General features: G+C 36.7%; 1 pseudogene; it reads right to left on the reverse strand.

Annotated features, from left to right (window-relative positions):
• Positions 1-224: 224 nt before the first annotated feature.
• On the reverse strand, positions 225-2,368 carry LOC113315292 (annotated as a pseudogene).
• Positions 2,369-17,078: the final 14,710 nt, after the last annotated feature.

Raw genomic sequence — 17,078 nt, forward strand, 5'->3', positions numbered from 1 at the left:
AACTCCATACACACAAAAAGTAAGAAACACATCACTAAGTATAGCTAGAAACATTTCTTAAGTCTCAATGACATACAAATTCTATGTGTAGTATCAAAATAATGACATACAATAAAATGATGAACGTAGAGAAGAACCTTGAACTTTTACAAAGAGATTCGTCAAACTTCCTGCCTAGTCTCTGACATCAAGCCTGCGAGACCATTCATTTATCAAGTTTATCCTTAGCTTTCTTTAGGTGCACCAATTTCTCTTGCACCCTGCAAAACATTGAGCTGATAAAACTCAGTACTAATTCACCCTGCACGTGCCAATTGTAATAAGAAAAATTATGAGCATCCAGACGCCCCAACCACGTATGATCAGATATATGGATAGTATTCAGAACACTATGATAATCTCTATTCATAAGTAAATGCAACTACCACAAGGCAACTCATTGGTCTCTTTCTCCCAAAACTCAAGTCTGAACAATCATAAATTCTCCACATGCTACATAATAGTGAGATGGATCCTTAAAAATATCATCAAACATGATTATGATAACTTTCGTGACCGAGAATAAATTTTCCTCCATTCATGGAAGTAAACCAGGATGCAATAAATATATCAAAGAAAAGATGTGAAATCAATAGAGAAAACATAATTGAATTGTTACTTGCCTCAATGCAGATGATGTAATCTTGAATACTTGTTTTCAGTTGTGGAGCCAAAGACCCTTTAAAAAACCCATGGAGAAGAGAATCGTAATAGCAACAACTTGCCACCATGTTAGAAATACAATTGATTTGAACGTCAAAAACTTAGCAATGGGATTGATAGGTTACAACTTCTCCTTAATAACAGTATAAAACTGTATAAGGCAATAAAAGGCCCGTGTTTGACTGAAATTTAGAACAACTGCCAGATAGGGACACCTGCATGCAGATTGAAAGAATATGTAAAAAGTGAAACAAAAACAAAGGTAATAATGTCCAAATAAAGGTAGACGAGGATGACTGGACACATTAAGCTATAACTGAACTAGATGAAGGGTATACTAAGACCAAAGGAATGAGGATAATTATGTGCAATTCTTATAAGACGAGAGAGAGGATCACATACCCATATTTCCATTCAAACTTCCCTTCTCCATACACCCCAGAGAGTTCAAAAAAATTTGCCAGCAATGCACATATTGTCTTCAATAAAATCTGCTCAAGTCACAAGAATTCCCATCAGTAAGCCTAAAGCACAAAACAACAGCAATACATATAACATCAGAGCATCAACATTCAGAAAGAAAAAACGTACATATTGAACAATGTCGATTTTTACAGCCTGATAGAATTCAGGTCCAAGGTACCACCCGCTTGAAAAGTTAGTGGAAATGGGTGCCTAACAACTCCATCTTCATATGCTACTTCTAAGAGAGGTACGTTGGAAGTGATTTGGCTGTGTGTTTCCATAAATTTAATTGTATTGTCCTCACCACCTGTGAAGATAAACATTTGGATAAGCACAAGAGTAATAGACGAAGCTTCGATAAGTAAAATCTAACGATAGTTGACAAAAATGCTTCAATAAGTAATAGCGACGATTTCATGTATATAATGATCATCTAAACAAACAGAAGAAAATCCTAACAAGAATCAACTCTTCATTATTCAAACTGCATCGACACAGGTTTCATACTATTGTATTATTCTTACTACGGACTTTGAGATACAGAAACTAGATTGACACTCCTATCTGAAGCCAATTTAGAGTTACAAACAACTTGATCCTAATAGACATGTGGGTTATGAAATGCTGACTCTAGTTATTCCAATCGACAATCCTAAGCTTAGCACTCCAACAACAACAACTAAAGTTGCAAAAAACTGGTGGCTTTACACAACAAATAAATGCAGTAAATATGCCCACACCTTCAATGATATCCAAAATTGAAGGGAGCTTCTCAAATAAAAGTTGTGAGATCACATACCGATTTTAATACATAAACATGCACCATGAGGATGATTCCAATCAGAAATTTCTGTTCCTAAAGTAAGATGATGATTAAACCATTAGTTTTAAGGTCAATAAAAATTAAATCAGCAAATAAGAAACCAAAAAAAAAGTAACAACAGATATCCAAAAGCTGACCACATCGATTAGTTATGGCGCAAGAACAAACCTCGGGATGATTATAAGCAGCTATATGCTCGAATATAAGGAACAAAGAACGAGAAAGAGCAACAAGAACACATACTCCAGCAGTGAGAACTGGCCAGCTATAGATCAATTCACCTCCAAGGCTGACCGACCAAACTTTCCCTGACCGACTTGAAGACTCGGCCACTGAGAGGACCATAAAGAAAACATAGAAAACCCCCCTCCACGCCATATAGTTGAACTTTGTAATCTATATCTACTCAGAAAATCCAACAGAATGGGCACACCAATATGTATCCACAAATTTAGAACTTATTTTACAGGTGAAAATGCTTCTTATAACCCCCATAAGATAGCTTTATAACAAATCGTTCCTACCACAGATGTGGTATTGAAGATGGCATAAAAAAGTATGAAGATACTGACACCAACGGGGCATCTTTTGGTATACAAATATGATATAGGTCGGATCATACCAAAAAGATAGGTATGATTAGATTGTGGAACATAAAAAAAAGTATGAAAATAGTATATGTGCAGAAGAGAAATGAAATCCCCATTCGATCTACTCAATTGCCTGTACCAACCACCATCACATCAATTAGTAAGGTTGCATACATTACTTCATAATGACAAAAGCTATTAGAATGGGTGTTGCAGCCATGTGGGCTGAAACATGAACAAATCCACCAGCAGTCCCTTCTCGGCCTCCTCAACCTGGAATCACGAGCATGTGTTAAAGCCACTTTTAACAAAGAATTACAAGTTAGTGCATAACAAGTCAAGGAAACAAGTTTTAACTCTAAAAGATTGCCTGCTTCACTGAAAGAAAAAACCTTCACGTGAACAAAATGTGTACAAAACTAGTCACTCAAGCGGATGCATACTACCATTGTGTATCGTAATAAAAGGACCAACTGATCCTTGTAAAATGACCATACAGTTCTTTATGCAATTTATTCTCCCAACCCACTTTTTTATTCTTATCAACAGCTTAAAATTATGAAAAATCTAACAAGTAAAGTTGAAACAGACCTTAATTAAAGGATATCACTCCATTCTGCAGCTTGACATTCATACATTATGCTCAACCATTTGTCTCAGCTCAAGCCACCACCACCAACTCTCTAATATCAGCCTATTGTTCTCACTCATTGGTATAGCAACATAACCTGCATCTTCTCATCCATTAAACCAACAACTACCCATGTCATTTCCTTGAAGCAGCACTAGTATCCCTGTCACAACCATACAAACTCATTCAAATTCATCAGCGACATAACTCAGCCATACCTTGTTCATTCTCCATATTGTTGTTCAAGGAAATAAACAAAAAAACATCAGAAATCAAATAGCATTGTAAGAACAGAACTGTATTTGTTATTCGAAATCAAAACACCTCTTCTGGATCCACAAGTTACGAGAATACACTGTAAGTGCCTTTCCTGCATAGAAAATAGAAAGAAAACCATTAACAATCACTTAAAGATCTTATACATAATTAAGTGGGAAAATTAAAAACAAAAGTAAGGTGGAATCTTCATGCATCACATCAGATACCACCAATTCCTTCTCCTATAACTCTAGATCAACTCCATTATCTTCACAGCCCTTTAAACCTAACTGTGTACTGAAACCGGGTAAAACCCAATCTCCTTAACCTATTAGAACTTCCATTCGTACTTCAATCACCTCCAGTGATCTATAAAATCAACACCAACAAGGCTCTAATTCTTCTATGTTTGCATCAGAACTTCTCCTCCATCACCGATGTCATCTTCTCATCTTGATTTCTCGGCATCATAATAAACCCATCTACGATTTCATCATAACATATCCTTTTCTCTCTTATTTAAAATCAATCCAGAACAGAACCATAGTTCTTGGATGTCAATTTCTATCCAAAACCCAGCTGATTCATCCACCTTGCTGTAGATATCAAACTCGAATCGAACCCAATCTTCCCGACGACGACCATTAGGTTTTGAATTTAGGGATTCTGCAGACAGAGTCTCTAGGGGTTTGAAAGAAACGAGGGAAAATGATTTGGGGCTTTATGATGTTGATGATAATGATGGTGGTGGTAGCAGAAAGCGGAAGAACGAACTTCAATATTAGGGTTTCATCAGGGTTTCACAGGGGGGCGAGAAAGAGGAGAAAGACGTAGAGAAATAATGAAGTGATCGATAATAATAATAATAGAGATAAAATAACCGAGTCAGACTTTCCAGTATCTGAATGAGATGAATAATGAGTCAGTTTTAAAGTGTAGGCAACCACACTAGCTTTTCGCACGCGTACAAGTGGGTTTAGTTGCGAATCGCAACTGATTTAACTGTTGCGAGTTTCGTAACAGTTTCAAACTGTTGCCATTTTTTTTTCAACTAAACTTTGCAACAGCTGATAAATTGTTGCTAATCTGAGTTGCTAATCCCAGTATTTGGTGTAGTGCTTCTTATGCTCTTTGTAGAGTTCTCCCTGCCTATCTGACTCCTAACAAGAGATGATAACAAGATCCATGAGAATTTCTGCATAATAAGCTAAGAGGGATATGCAATGGATATTCTATCTAATCATAATGTTGAAATTTAAACTTAGGTTATGGGTAAAACTCTCAAGAGATAATAATCATAACGATTCCAGGTACATCATTCACCATTAGCTAAGAGAATGGATCATAGATGAAGTACTTATAATATACAAACCAATGCGGCTAATGATGCATGTACCTTGTGTATCATTCATGACTACCTAACTTGATTTGTGTTTAATATTCTTAAATTTTCAGGTTTGAAGAAACAAATAGTACCGACGAACTTGCAGTATTTAATCTTTATTGGTTATATGTATTGCAAAATCTTATGAGATATATGTGTCATTTATTTCTTTTTAAATTGAACCGATATCTCATATATGCTCAAGAGTTAAAACTATTAAGTTTTATGAACTAAAAATAGAACAAGCTTTGTGATAACTTTTTACTGATCAGCTCGTGGTCACACTCTTGTATAATTACTGCACTATCAAACTCTGTAAGATTTTCTTATGTTGAGTCTTATCGATTAAATTATCTCCTTCTTCGTAACTGACGTTGAGATTAATTTATGTCGATATTTAGGATACAAATCCATGTGATTTTTTAATCTCCGACAAATTTTCATTAAAGTAAAGGTCACTCATGTTGTTCTCTTTGGAATGACATCAAATGGGGGAGAGTTCTTAATTGAACCTGTGCTTAATTTCTAAATCTTTGTGAGGAGAGTGGATGTGGAATTTACAGGGGATGCTTGTATCTTAAATCTCCTAGATGAGATTCTAAGTATTGTATACTCTGTGATATCATCTAAATAAAAGTTGATACGTGTTTCCTTAAGTCTTGAAGTATCTTTTGTTAAAATTATTATGATCTCATAGTTTTCGTACCTTTGCCATTTTTTATTGACAAAAAGGGGGAGAAATATTTAGTAGTTTCGCACTACATACATATGGTTTACAGATCATTATGTAAGAGGAAGTGAATCAACATTTATAGGTTTCACCTATTATGCAAAAGATGTAAGTATTGACTAAGGGGAAGAAACATATCACTGTAGTATTATTTCGAAGTTGTGATACAATTGAACTTAGGAGAAGATGATAATACTATGTTTCTGTATAATAACGATTGAGAATATTTCTTTTCAAAGTTTTTATCGCTATGGATCTTCAACAACAATGATGGTGAGTTGAAAAAGTTCAGAATCATTGCAACTTGAAGCAACGAAGAATTCAAGAACCAATGAAATCAAGCATGATGTATTCTGGAGTTTTAAAGCTTTATTTTTAAAATCCATATGTATTGATAGTTTTGTCACTAAAATTGATAAAGGGGGAGATTGTAAGAGCATTGCTCGGTCAAACTCACTAGTATTTCTATCTCAAGCTTGTTGTCAAATTTTCAAAACTATATCTTGATTTGTAGTGTGTAGTTGAGTACCAGACATCACTGCGTTCTACTGTTTGAAGGCAAAGAACAACCGAAGTTTTGGAGAACTTCATCAAAAAAAGGTAATGAAGACTGTACCACCTACTTCTCAAGTTTTCACCTTTCTATCTATGAGATATTGTCGCATGACTAAATTAGACATTACACGCATAACAGAAATTTCGAGTCAAGTAATCGTTCTCAAAATATGCTAATCTTAAGAACATTTGATCATACTTGATGAATTTGGTTAAGAACAATTTATTGTTTATTAACTAATTATGATTCAAGACTTAATCATTTGAAAATAGCCTAGAACAGTGATATGTGTCATTGATGTTATTAGGAAATCTTTAAAGTTGATTATTAGAGAGATATAGAACTACTATTAATCTGGATACAGGACAGTATGCATACCAGTTCACATATTGGGAGAACTGTTATAAGTCCAGAGCCGCAGTACCCAGTACACGTACCAGCATAGCTATAGTTCGGAAGCGACTTTTTGGTGCGCATACTCGGTATTCGTACCATAAAAAATATGTTGACTCGTGAACCAGGAAGGTACGGATACCCAGTATGCAAACCGGAAAAGATCTATTGGTTTCCATGCCGAAAAGGTACGAATACCCAGTATGCAAACCATAAAGATCCGTGAGTTCCTGAACCCTTTTTTTTTCTTAAGGGTATACATACCCGGTACACGTACCATGACAAAAAAATTCACGAACAGCTACAATACACGTACTTACCCTGTCAAATATTTTTAGATGCATCAAAATTATTTCTATGAGATAATCGTTATTTGAAAAACTCTCTAAAAACACTATGTAGACATATTTGATCACATTTGTGACTCAAGGTTAAAGTCTTAAAGCGTCATATGAAAATGGTCAAGCTTATCGTTCAATTGGCTAGTTTCGGCTAACCTTCATGAACATGTCATTGTACATGGTTTGGTTATGGTTAATCTTAACCAGAGTGTATATTTTGTTATATTAATCTAAAGTCAAGTTTTTCATCTAACGGTGATTATTGATTACTTGATCCCAAAGTTACCTTAGCTTAAATCTAAAGCAACCTTGATCTTGAAAGTATATAGAAGGACAACCTCAAACAACTGGTTTCTTTGGATCCCTGACACTATCTTTGTGTGTCCTAATTGTAAACTAGAGTCGTCCGCTCCTTTAAACCTTTTTAGGTTTAGCGACTAAAAAGACTTCACCTAGGGATTCGTGAAGCCAGATCCAACTATATTTATCTTGATAGTTCATGTACCCTAATCTTACTTTGATTGTCGAGCCTTGATCTAACAAACAAGATAGATAAAAATCACAAATTTTCTTCATCTCAGACTTTGTGATTCCACAAGTTTCTACTTATGAGGTGAATAATAATTTAGGCTGCTTTTCGGGAGTCATAAGACCGGAGTTTGAGGTTTGCTAGACTTTTTCTATTGTAATTGATTTCCTGCCTCACCTTGATCTTTGTTCATAACGTAAATCACATATATGCTTATTTGTGGGAGGCAGATTGGTTTAAAGTCTTCAATTGAGTTGAAGAAACTCTTAGGATGTAAATAACGTCAGTTAAGGGAATCAATTGAGCGGAGTCCTGCTGGGATTCAAGAGGCGTAAGGAGCGCGACTATAACTGAATCACTGTGATGTTAGATTCGGCCTCAACTACATTCCAGTGCGAAGTTCTGATAGTAGGCTAGAATCTGTAGCGGCTTAATACAGTTTGGTGTTCAAATATGAACTAGGTCCCGAGGTTTTTATGTATTTGCGGTTTCCTCGTTAACAAAATTTCCCGTGTCTGTGTTATTTCTTTTTCTTCATTATATTATTTATCTTTATAATTGAAATATCAGGTTGTACGTAAATCAATTTAAGTAGATAAGTCCATCGGAATTGTTGGATACGACTTGATTGATCTTGGATATTGATCTTTGGAATCGTCAAAGTATTCTCATAGAATAATCAGGTTCACGGGCTTGTCTCTGTTTTCATATTGATTGTGAGAGAAAGAGATATAAGCTCTTCACATAATTCCTAATTGAGATTTCATTAAGTTGTAACTCTCGGAATTGTATTTGAGTTTAGTCCATACAGGTTTCCTAAGAAAAAGTTGGTGGTGTATTTTGGTACCTTGCATTTTCAAGTTCTTGTAACATTTATCAAACTAATATGAGCGGACAAGAAGTCGGACCTTCTAGATCCTGAACTGGATGTGATAAACCACCAGCTCATTATAATATTCTGTTGTAAATTAGTATTTGTCCGCAACCTCCATCTCTTTGTTAAACGACTGCCTATATTTTCGTTCAAGGATCACGACCTTCTTTTTAGGCCTCCACAAGCTCTTAAGGATATCCACATAGTTGTAAAACTTCCGACTATAGGATACCTGCAGCAACAACCTTGGTTTTCCTCTTACTCTCACCAATAACCATAACAACAACTTTGAAAGCATTAATACTTGAAGAATAAGCGGTAGGAGACCTCAAACATTCTCTTGTAAAAAAATATCATAATTCATAAGATATATTGGGTATAATGATGAATCATCTAATACTCGCTTGAAGAAGAAGATTTGTGCTTTTGAAAGAATTTATGTTCGAAGTCACAGAAATGAAGTCAAAGATGATGAAGACCAAAGATGACGAAGAAAATTTATATATAATAAGATTTATACTACGAAAGACAGTTCTACTCTTAATAATTGAACCAATGCAACACTTTAACAACTCTTATCTTCTGCACAAGTACATCAGCATCATCCATACCAACACGCGTACATCAATCACAGCAAATTAATAACTGATCGCCTCAACAAACCAATGCCACAACGTACTATCATTATCCTCCCCAACGAGAAAGCACTATCGTTTGTGTTAGCATATCAGCACCCATCACTGAAGATCCTTTGCAAAAGATAAGCGACCCGATGATTAAAGATCCAAATAAATTTTTGTAACTAATTGAGCTTCATGCTTAGAAAATTGCACTCATCCTTAATCAACAAAATAAATAGTTACTGATATTACAAAGAAGAAGAATAAGAATAATGGTTTTCCCCTAAAGGGGTATGCCCCGGGTTTAATATTGTGGATTATAGTAAGATATATAGAAGATGTGATATGAGATATCTTGTTTAAGATTTAAATGTCTTCCTTTATAGCCACTGATACCTGGCCCTCAAATATCCTCTATCTGTAGGGTTTAGACACCCACTCAGACCATGTTTTATTGATCTAGATTTCAAAACATGTCGAAGAAGTGTTTCATGTCGTGCTAGTGTTAGAGCACTGCTCGGTCGAACTCGCAAGCATTGCTATCTCAAGCTTGTTGTAGTCAAGTTTAGTTGATCAAAACTATAGTCTTGATTTCTAGTCTACTTATAGCTATGTCTCGGATTAGGATAGAATGTGTAGTTGAGCTTTAGACTTCACGACGTTTATCGATTGAAGACGAAGATCTACTGAGGAGAGCTTGGAGGAACTTCATCAACAAAAGGTATGTGGAGACTAAAACTTATCTATCACTCAGAAGTTTATTCTATTTTATCTCCTAATGATACTAAGTCGTATAGCTATATAGACTTTTACATTATACACATTTGATATGTCAAGCTGAGTTTATCTCGCTTATCTATTTCTCGAAATACAAGTTCAAAGTTTTTTGCTTTAACTATGTTCATCATTATTCTTGACGAGTTTAGTTGGAAACAATTTATTTGTTGGAAACTAAATATTAAGTGAAAAGATGATCATGTGGAAATTTCCTTGAAACATATCACAGGATTTGTCTGAGACAATCATTTGATGTCGACTTGGAAAGTTTCGTATTGATCATTCGATCACTTGCAAAATACTTGAAGCTAATAGTTTGTGTGAGGTAGCTATTGTCGTCTTCTAAGGAAGTTTCAATGATTGAAATAGGAGTTTAGAAAAATTAACCATGTCTGGATAAAACACGGTATGCATACCTAGTATGCGAAATGTTTTATAGTGATCAGGCCCGGGAACCTTCTTTGCGTACCTAGTATGTGAACGGTTCTAACTGTCAAGATCCGGGAACTTTGTTTATGTACCTAGTATGCGAACGGTTCTACTTGAGTTGGGTCTGGGACGGCTGGTCGCTTGAAGAAGAAGATTTGTCCGAAACCGTTAGTCAATTAAATCAATAATCGAAAACTAAAATAACAATGTGATTATCTAGTTTCCTACCAATAGTACTCGTAGATCTTCTTGATCCCGTAGAGTCTTTAAACGAGCGGTCGTAAGAGATTTCTCCTAATTAGGGTAATTTCCTCTCTGAATAAATGGTTCCACCAGAAATAACACGAATGAAGTTAGCCTTGCTCTTAGGATAGTTTGCAAGAAATGAAAACTCAAGTATTTATAGACCAAGGTTGTTTGGACAACAAAGAAATTTCAAAACCGAAAATATTCTCAAGATATGCATTAAAGTACCTAATTTCGGGTTTTCCTATTTCCAATAAATGTTAACCAATATTTCCGAAATCTCACTTAGAAAGTTTCTATTATTACTAATAATCCTTTTCTAGAGTATATACTTTAATTGCTGGTAATTAAAATATATATATTTGAAAATCATAATTAAATGCTTTTCAAAATTTCGGTTCGGGATCACCTTGAGCATCAAAGAATATTTTTGAACAATAAATGATAAGAGTTGTACACATGTTCAAATGATGTCGACATCTGGAAGTTTCTCATCTTAGCAAACCCTAATTTCTAATTCACAGACAACATGAGGAAATGTGTGGACTTTGGAAACTCGGTTTTCCTCTTGGGACCGGTTATACCATGACTCACAATATTAGTTGTGATCGGTTATACCATGATCCCCAAGATAGGTTGTGACCGGTTACATCATGCTTCCCAATGTAGTTTTTGATCGGTTACACCTTACTTCTCAAAGTAGCTTGTGATCGGTTACACCTCTGTTCCAAATGTATCTTGTGATGATTACATCTTACTTCCCAATGTAGCTTGTGACCGATTACACCTTGCGTTTCAAATTAGCTTGTGACCAGTTACAACATGCTACACACTATAGATTATGACCGTTTATACATTTTATTCTCAACATAAGTCAATATAGGTTTTACCTTGTCATATTGTATTCAAATGATATTCAATAAATAACCGGACAAACATACTTATGATTTCCCTTTCGATTATGAAACAAGTTCATACATCTACTTCCTTAAACCAATATGATAATACATAGTTTCCTATGATGAAATCGCACCTATTATGTTGATGTCATATTTGGAAGTTCAAAAGATAAGCGTTATACTTCGTAATATATTTCCTTGATACTTTAATCATAATTCCATGACCAAGTCTAATCACTAGAGTATTATATATACAGCTTCACATGTTATGTTTTCAGTATAAGCGATTCGTTGCAGTCGTTACTTTTTCATATTATTCAGGTCTTCAGAGTAATACTTGTACGTCTCAACATTCCTATACTTTCTAGTTTAACCTAAACGAAGTTGACTAAGGTAAATAATCAAGCGACTCTTGATGAGTTTTGATACTAAAATATGACAACCAAACTTGACATACCAACGCTTGGTAGGTTCAACCAAGCTATGCTTTAACACCTTTATCAACTATTCTTGGTGCCTTTAGTAAAAAAAATGGTGCCAATAACACATTTTATGGGATGCCTTTAACACTTCACTGGGGTGCCTTTAGTAGTTTTCTCCGGAGGTTCAAATACCACTTTTTGAGTCAATTTCTCCACAAAAGTTTATTTTTCCAAAAACACCTAAAAGACATAAAATACCATAATAAGTACAAAAACGACCATAATAAGTACAAAAATGAGCACTAACAATGTAGAGAATTAACATCAAATCAGACATAAAAATGTGTCTATCAGACATACATTTTTCTGGTGAATTTCATCCTGCACGACATCATGCTTGAAGCTTTATGGCCCCGTTACAAGCATCATAGTGGCGCATCAGGGAATTTGAGTCTGCATGATATCGCTTCGGAGGAAAACTTTCCGATCCACCACAGTTCCCAAACTATTATATCAGTTTGTAAACAAGAACAAAATCAAAGTGTCCAGGAACATACCAAAAATTGTATTGTTCGCGAACTGATAAATAAATTTGTGAACAAATAACAATTCCGATGAGTTCCGTAACATATCTAAAAGTGCACCGCTCGTGAACTGAAAAATCAGTTTGTGTAAAAAAGGGAATCGTAGTTCCAAGAACATCAAGTTTTTTACCTGTTAACAAACTGGAAAGTCAATTTGCGAACTTTGGTAATACTTGATATTTTTAGGTTTATATTTTTTGAGACATTGAACAATAAATAATTCAACCTCAAAAGCGATAAATCATATATATATATATACCGATATTAATGAAGAACAAGCTTGAACTCGAAACTTCATCTTTGAAATTCATCAATTATACTAAAGCTATACAATATTGTGTCAATAAATAGATGGTACAAATAATGAGTAAATAGGATATTCAGTCTTCACAAATATACCTTATTTGATGAAGTCCTCTCGGATGTTTTCGTTGTTTTTGGTCTTTAATATTCAAGGATTGTTTGGTCTATAATCCTAGTTCGAGATTTGACTGTAGTACGTAGACTACAAATCAAGATATAATTTTGTGCAACTAATATTGACATAGACAATTCCATCTTGAGGCTTCGGAAAAGTTTCCAAGTCCATACCTGCACTGACCATACGTAATAAATATTTATCCAAAATTACTCAATTACCACTCACAAGAAAATCACTGACCTCTACCAACCTTTCTATCCCCTGAGACCTAGTAATATCAGCGATACATGTGTTAGCGTACCAAATATCAAAATACGAGGAAGTGACCCACCATCTCCAATTAAGAATTTAGTGTTTAACATCATAATCTTTTTACCTGGCCATTTCTCTTTAAAAATCTTGCCTTAAGATAACGAGCACAAACTTTATCAGAAGTCTGAATATTCCACCAAAGTTTCATAAGTAAGGCTCTATTCATCACAGGCATTCATGTGTTAACAAGACCACCTTCAATATACCATGGTTTTAAATATACATATTATATATTTTTGATACATGGACAACATAAAGTCTATACTTCTGGTACAGGGAAGAACCAATTTTACGATTTTGGCCTTTGGAAAAAACCTACCATCAACAATATTAACATTACATACGACAAATATGAAATAAAACTAAATAGAAAACCAAAATAAAAGCATTATTGTAGAAGGGGATATTTTGAATTTGGGTCACAAAAAAATGACCAGAGTTGCGTTTGGGTCACACCAAATTTCAATTAAAGTTTGGGTCACGAGTACGTCGTTGACCGCGTTGACAGTTACAAAAGACATTTAACTACGGAAATGACCGAAACAAATTTAGAATTTGATTTATTTACTAACCAAGCCATCAAACGTTTTTTTAGACAGGTGTACGGTTTCTAATAACTCACAAAATACACGGCTGAGATTAAAAACATGTGTGGCTAAAAGAAATACACGACTTTTCTTTTTCACTTAACCTAAATCGTGTTTTAGTTCTAGGGTTTTTCTTCTCTTTCCTAGAGTGACTGCTGAGACGATTTTTGTGATTTTTGCCTGAAATCAGAGAATTTGTATCGTGTAGTTATATAAATGGTTGATTTCAGTTAGCTTTAGTTCTTATTATCGCCGATCTACAAGATTTCGTGGTTAAAGTTGGTGTTTTAGTTGAGGTAAGTCAAAATAAATCCCTAATTGCTTAAATTTAATTTGGGGGTTTTCATTTTTGTTGCTTTTAATGATATGTATGAGTGATATTCTTTGCAGAAATAGTAATTTAATGGGTCAATTTTCTTTTCTCCTTTGTCTTTTAGGGTTTTGTTGTGTTTCGGGATTTATTTAGGTTTTCTTTTTTATTCCTTCTTTACTTTTGTCGATTGGTACTTTATGTTAAAAATTGGTACAAAGTATAGTTAATTTAGTGATGGGTAAGAGTTATTGTGTTCCTATTGATGGATTATAGAGTATATAATTGTGTGTCAACTGTTTAAGGAAGTTGGCGTGTGCGGTTGAGATATTTAAACCTCCAATTCCACCACCCAGTTACTGTGAATGTCCATTTTCAATAGATGTCATCTTTTAGACATATAAATATATGACATGGTGTGAATATTTGAAGCAATTTTTTTTGTACTACTGGCTAATGGTAAATGTGGAACAGAGTGGCTCATATATTGTGACAATGAATGATTTATTCAGATTATAATTGCTTTTGGTGGTGGTGTGTATTTAAATGCAGGTACAATGAATGATTTACTTAGATACTATCGCACTAAAGGTAGTTATGTTGTCGGAAAAAGTGCAAGGGCTGAGCATCCTAACATGGAGAAGATGTCTGACTATAGACCTAGAGAAGACTTGGATTTTCTGCCCATTTTGGACCCAAAGAAAACTTCTACAAAGGCCATTCAAGTTGAGTGAAGCACATCTGAAAGTCAAGAATCTACTATCGTTGACCCCAATGAAGTGATGTCACATCTAGATGATGAAGATATATTTGCATGTATGTACAATGAAAGCAACTCAGAAAATGAGACAATAAATGTGGATGACTTTCTTGATGAACCCGATGAGAGTGATGATGAAGAACTTCTTATGAACCTGAGATGGATGACGATGAAGAGATCAACCTAACTTGTCAGATTCAAGCAACATTAGAGTCAACGGAAGAATTCAAGGAATATGTTGTAGAAACTGGCAACATAGATGGAGATCACAAGTTGTCTGAAGGTCAAGAGTTTGTGGAGAAATTGTTTGTTGGGCAGCAATGGTGGAGTAAAGAACATTGTAGGGACTATTTGAAGGATCTAGCACTTGACTAGAACCATTCCATTGTCCAAGTGAGAAACAAGAAAAAGCAGCAAGAATACAAATGCAAAGATGAGACTTGTCCATGGAGGGTTTACTGCTCTGTACTTTCTGATAAGCAAACATTTGAATGCAAAAAAGGTTAGTAATTGTTTAATGTAAGATGTCCAGTTATATATGTTTAATGTAACTTGTCCAGGTCATTTTAACTTGTGTATTAACTAAATTGTATGTGTGTGTTGATGGTGGTTTTTAGCTTAGGGTCAAAATTGTAAAACTGTACATCTGACATGAAGTCACTATGACCATTAGCACATTTATTGAATCAATCAACATGCCTAAGTAAGAATTACCGGAGTACCCTTTTTTTTACATGGGTCATGTTCCACGGCAGAACCCTTAACACTGACTGACATCATCTATGCCAAACCCTAATTCTCATGCTACCGCGCCAAGGCATGCCAACCATGCCAGCCACACCATTGCGCCAATGGCATGCCATGCCAGCCGCACCTCCGCGACAAGGCATGACAACCATGCCAGCCGCACCACTACGCCAATGACATGCCATGCCGGCCGCACCTCTGCGCCAAGGCATGCCAACCATGCCAACAGCACCACATGTGCCAATGGCATGCCAACCACCTTGCTACGCCATACCATGCCGGGCTTCCCTATGAGGCTACCAAAACGAAGGCGTGCGATGATGAATGACCACCCTTCGATCTTAGATGCAAATCTTAGCCGTCCAAGGTCGCCAAACAACGCATGGTAACCTTTGGCCCAAACCCTAGTTTTGGCCACGCCAAACCGCGCCAAGGCATGCCATGCCACATGTGCCAATGGCATGCCAACCACCTTGCCGCGCCATACCATGCCGGCCTTCCCTATGCGTCTACCAAAACGAAGGCGTGCGATGATCAATGGCCACCCTTCCATCTTATATGCAAACCTTAGTCGTCCAAGGTCGCCAAACAACGCTTGGTAACCTTTGGCCCAACGCCAAAACCCAAGTTTGGCCGCGCCAAAACCCCGCCAAGGCATGCCGACCATGCCACATGTGCCAATGGCATGCCGCGTCTAATCCATGCCATGCCGGCCTTCCCTTCATGGCTGCCAAAACAAAGGCGTGCGACAATCAACGGCTACCCTTCCATCTTAGAAGCAAATCTCAGCCGTCCAAGGAAACCAACCAACGCATGGTAACCTTTGTCCCAACGCCAAAACCCTAGTTTGGCCGCGCCTAAACCACGCCAAGGCATGCCGACCATGCCACATGTGCCAATGGCATGCCGCGCTATCCACCTTGTCGCGCCTAAGCCATGCCATGCCGGCCTTCCCTTCACGACTGCCAAAATGAAGGCTGCTACAATCAACGACCACCCTTCCATCTTAGATGCAAATCTCAACCGTCCTAGGTCAATAAACCAACACATGGTAACCTTTGACCCAACGCCAAAACCCTAGTTTGGCCGCGCCTAAACCACACCAAGGCATGCCGACCATGCCACATGTGCCAATGGCATGCCGCGACATCCACCATGCCATGCCTGCCTTCCCTTCACGGCTTCCAAAACGAAGGCGTGCGACAATCAACGGCCAACCTTCCATCTTAGATGCAAATCTCAGCCGTCCAAGGTCACCAACCAACGCATGGTAACCTTTGGCCCAATGCCAAAACTCTAGTTTTTGTCACGCCCAAACCGCGCCAAGGCATGCTGGCCTGGCCACATGTTCCAATGGCATGCCCCGCCATCCACCTTGCCGCACCTAAGCCATGCCATTCCGGCCTTCCCTTCGCTGCTGCCAAAACGAAGGCGTGCGATAATCAACGACCACCCTTCCACCAACTAACACATGGTAACCTTTCGCCCAACGCCAAAACCCTAGTTTTGGTCACGCCCAAACCGCGCCAAGGCATGACGGCCATGCCACATGTGCCAATGGCATGCCAACCACCTTGCCGCGCCATACCATGCTGTCCTTCCCTATGCTGTTACCAAAACAAAGGCTTGCGACAATCAACGACCATCCTTCCATCTAAGATGCAAATCTTAGCCGTCCAAGGTCACCA

Source organism: Papaver somniferum, chromosome 10, assembly GCF_003573695.1.
Source record: "Papaver somniferum cultivar HN1 chromosome 10, ASM357369v1, whole genome shotgun sequence".
Taxonomy (NCBI): domain Eukaryota; kingdom Viridiplantae; phylum Streptophyta; class Magnoliopsida; order Ranunculales; family Papaveraceae; genus Papaver; species Papaver somniferum.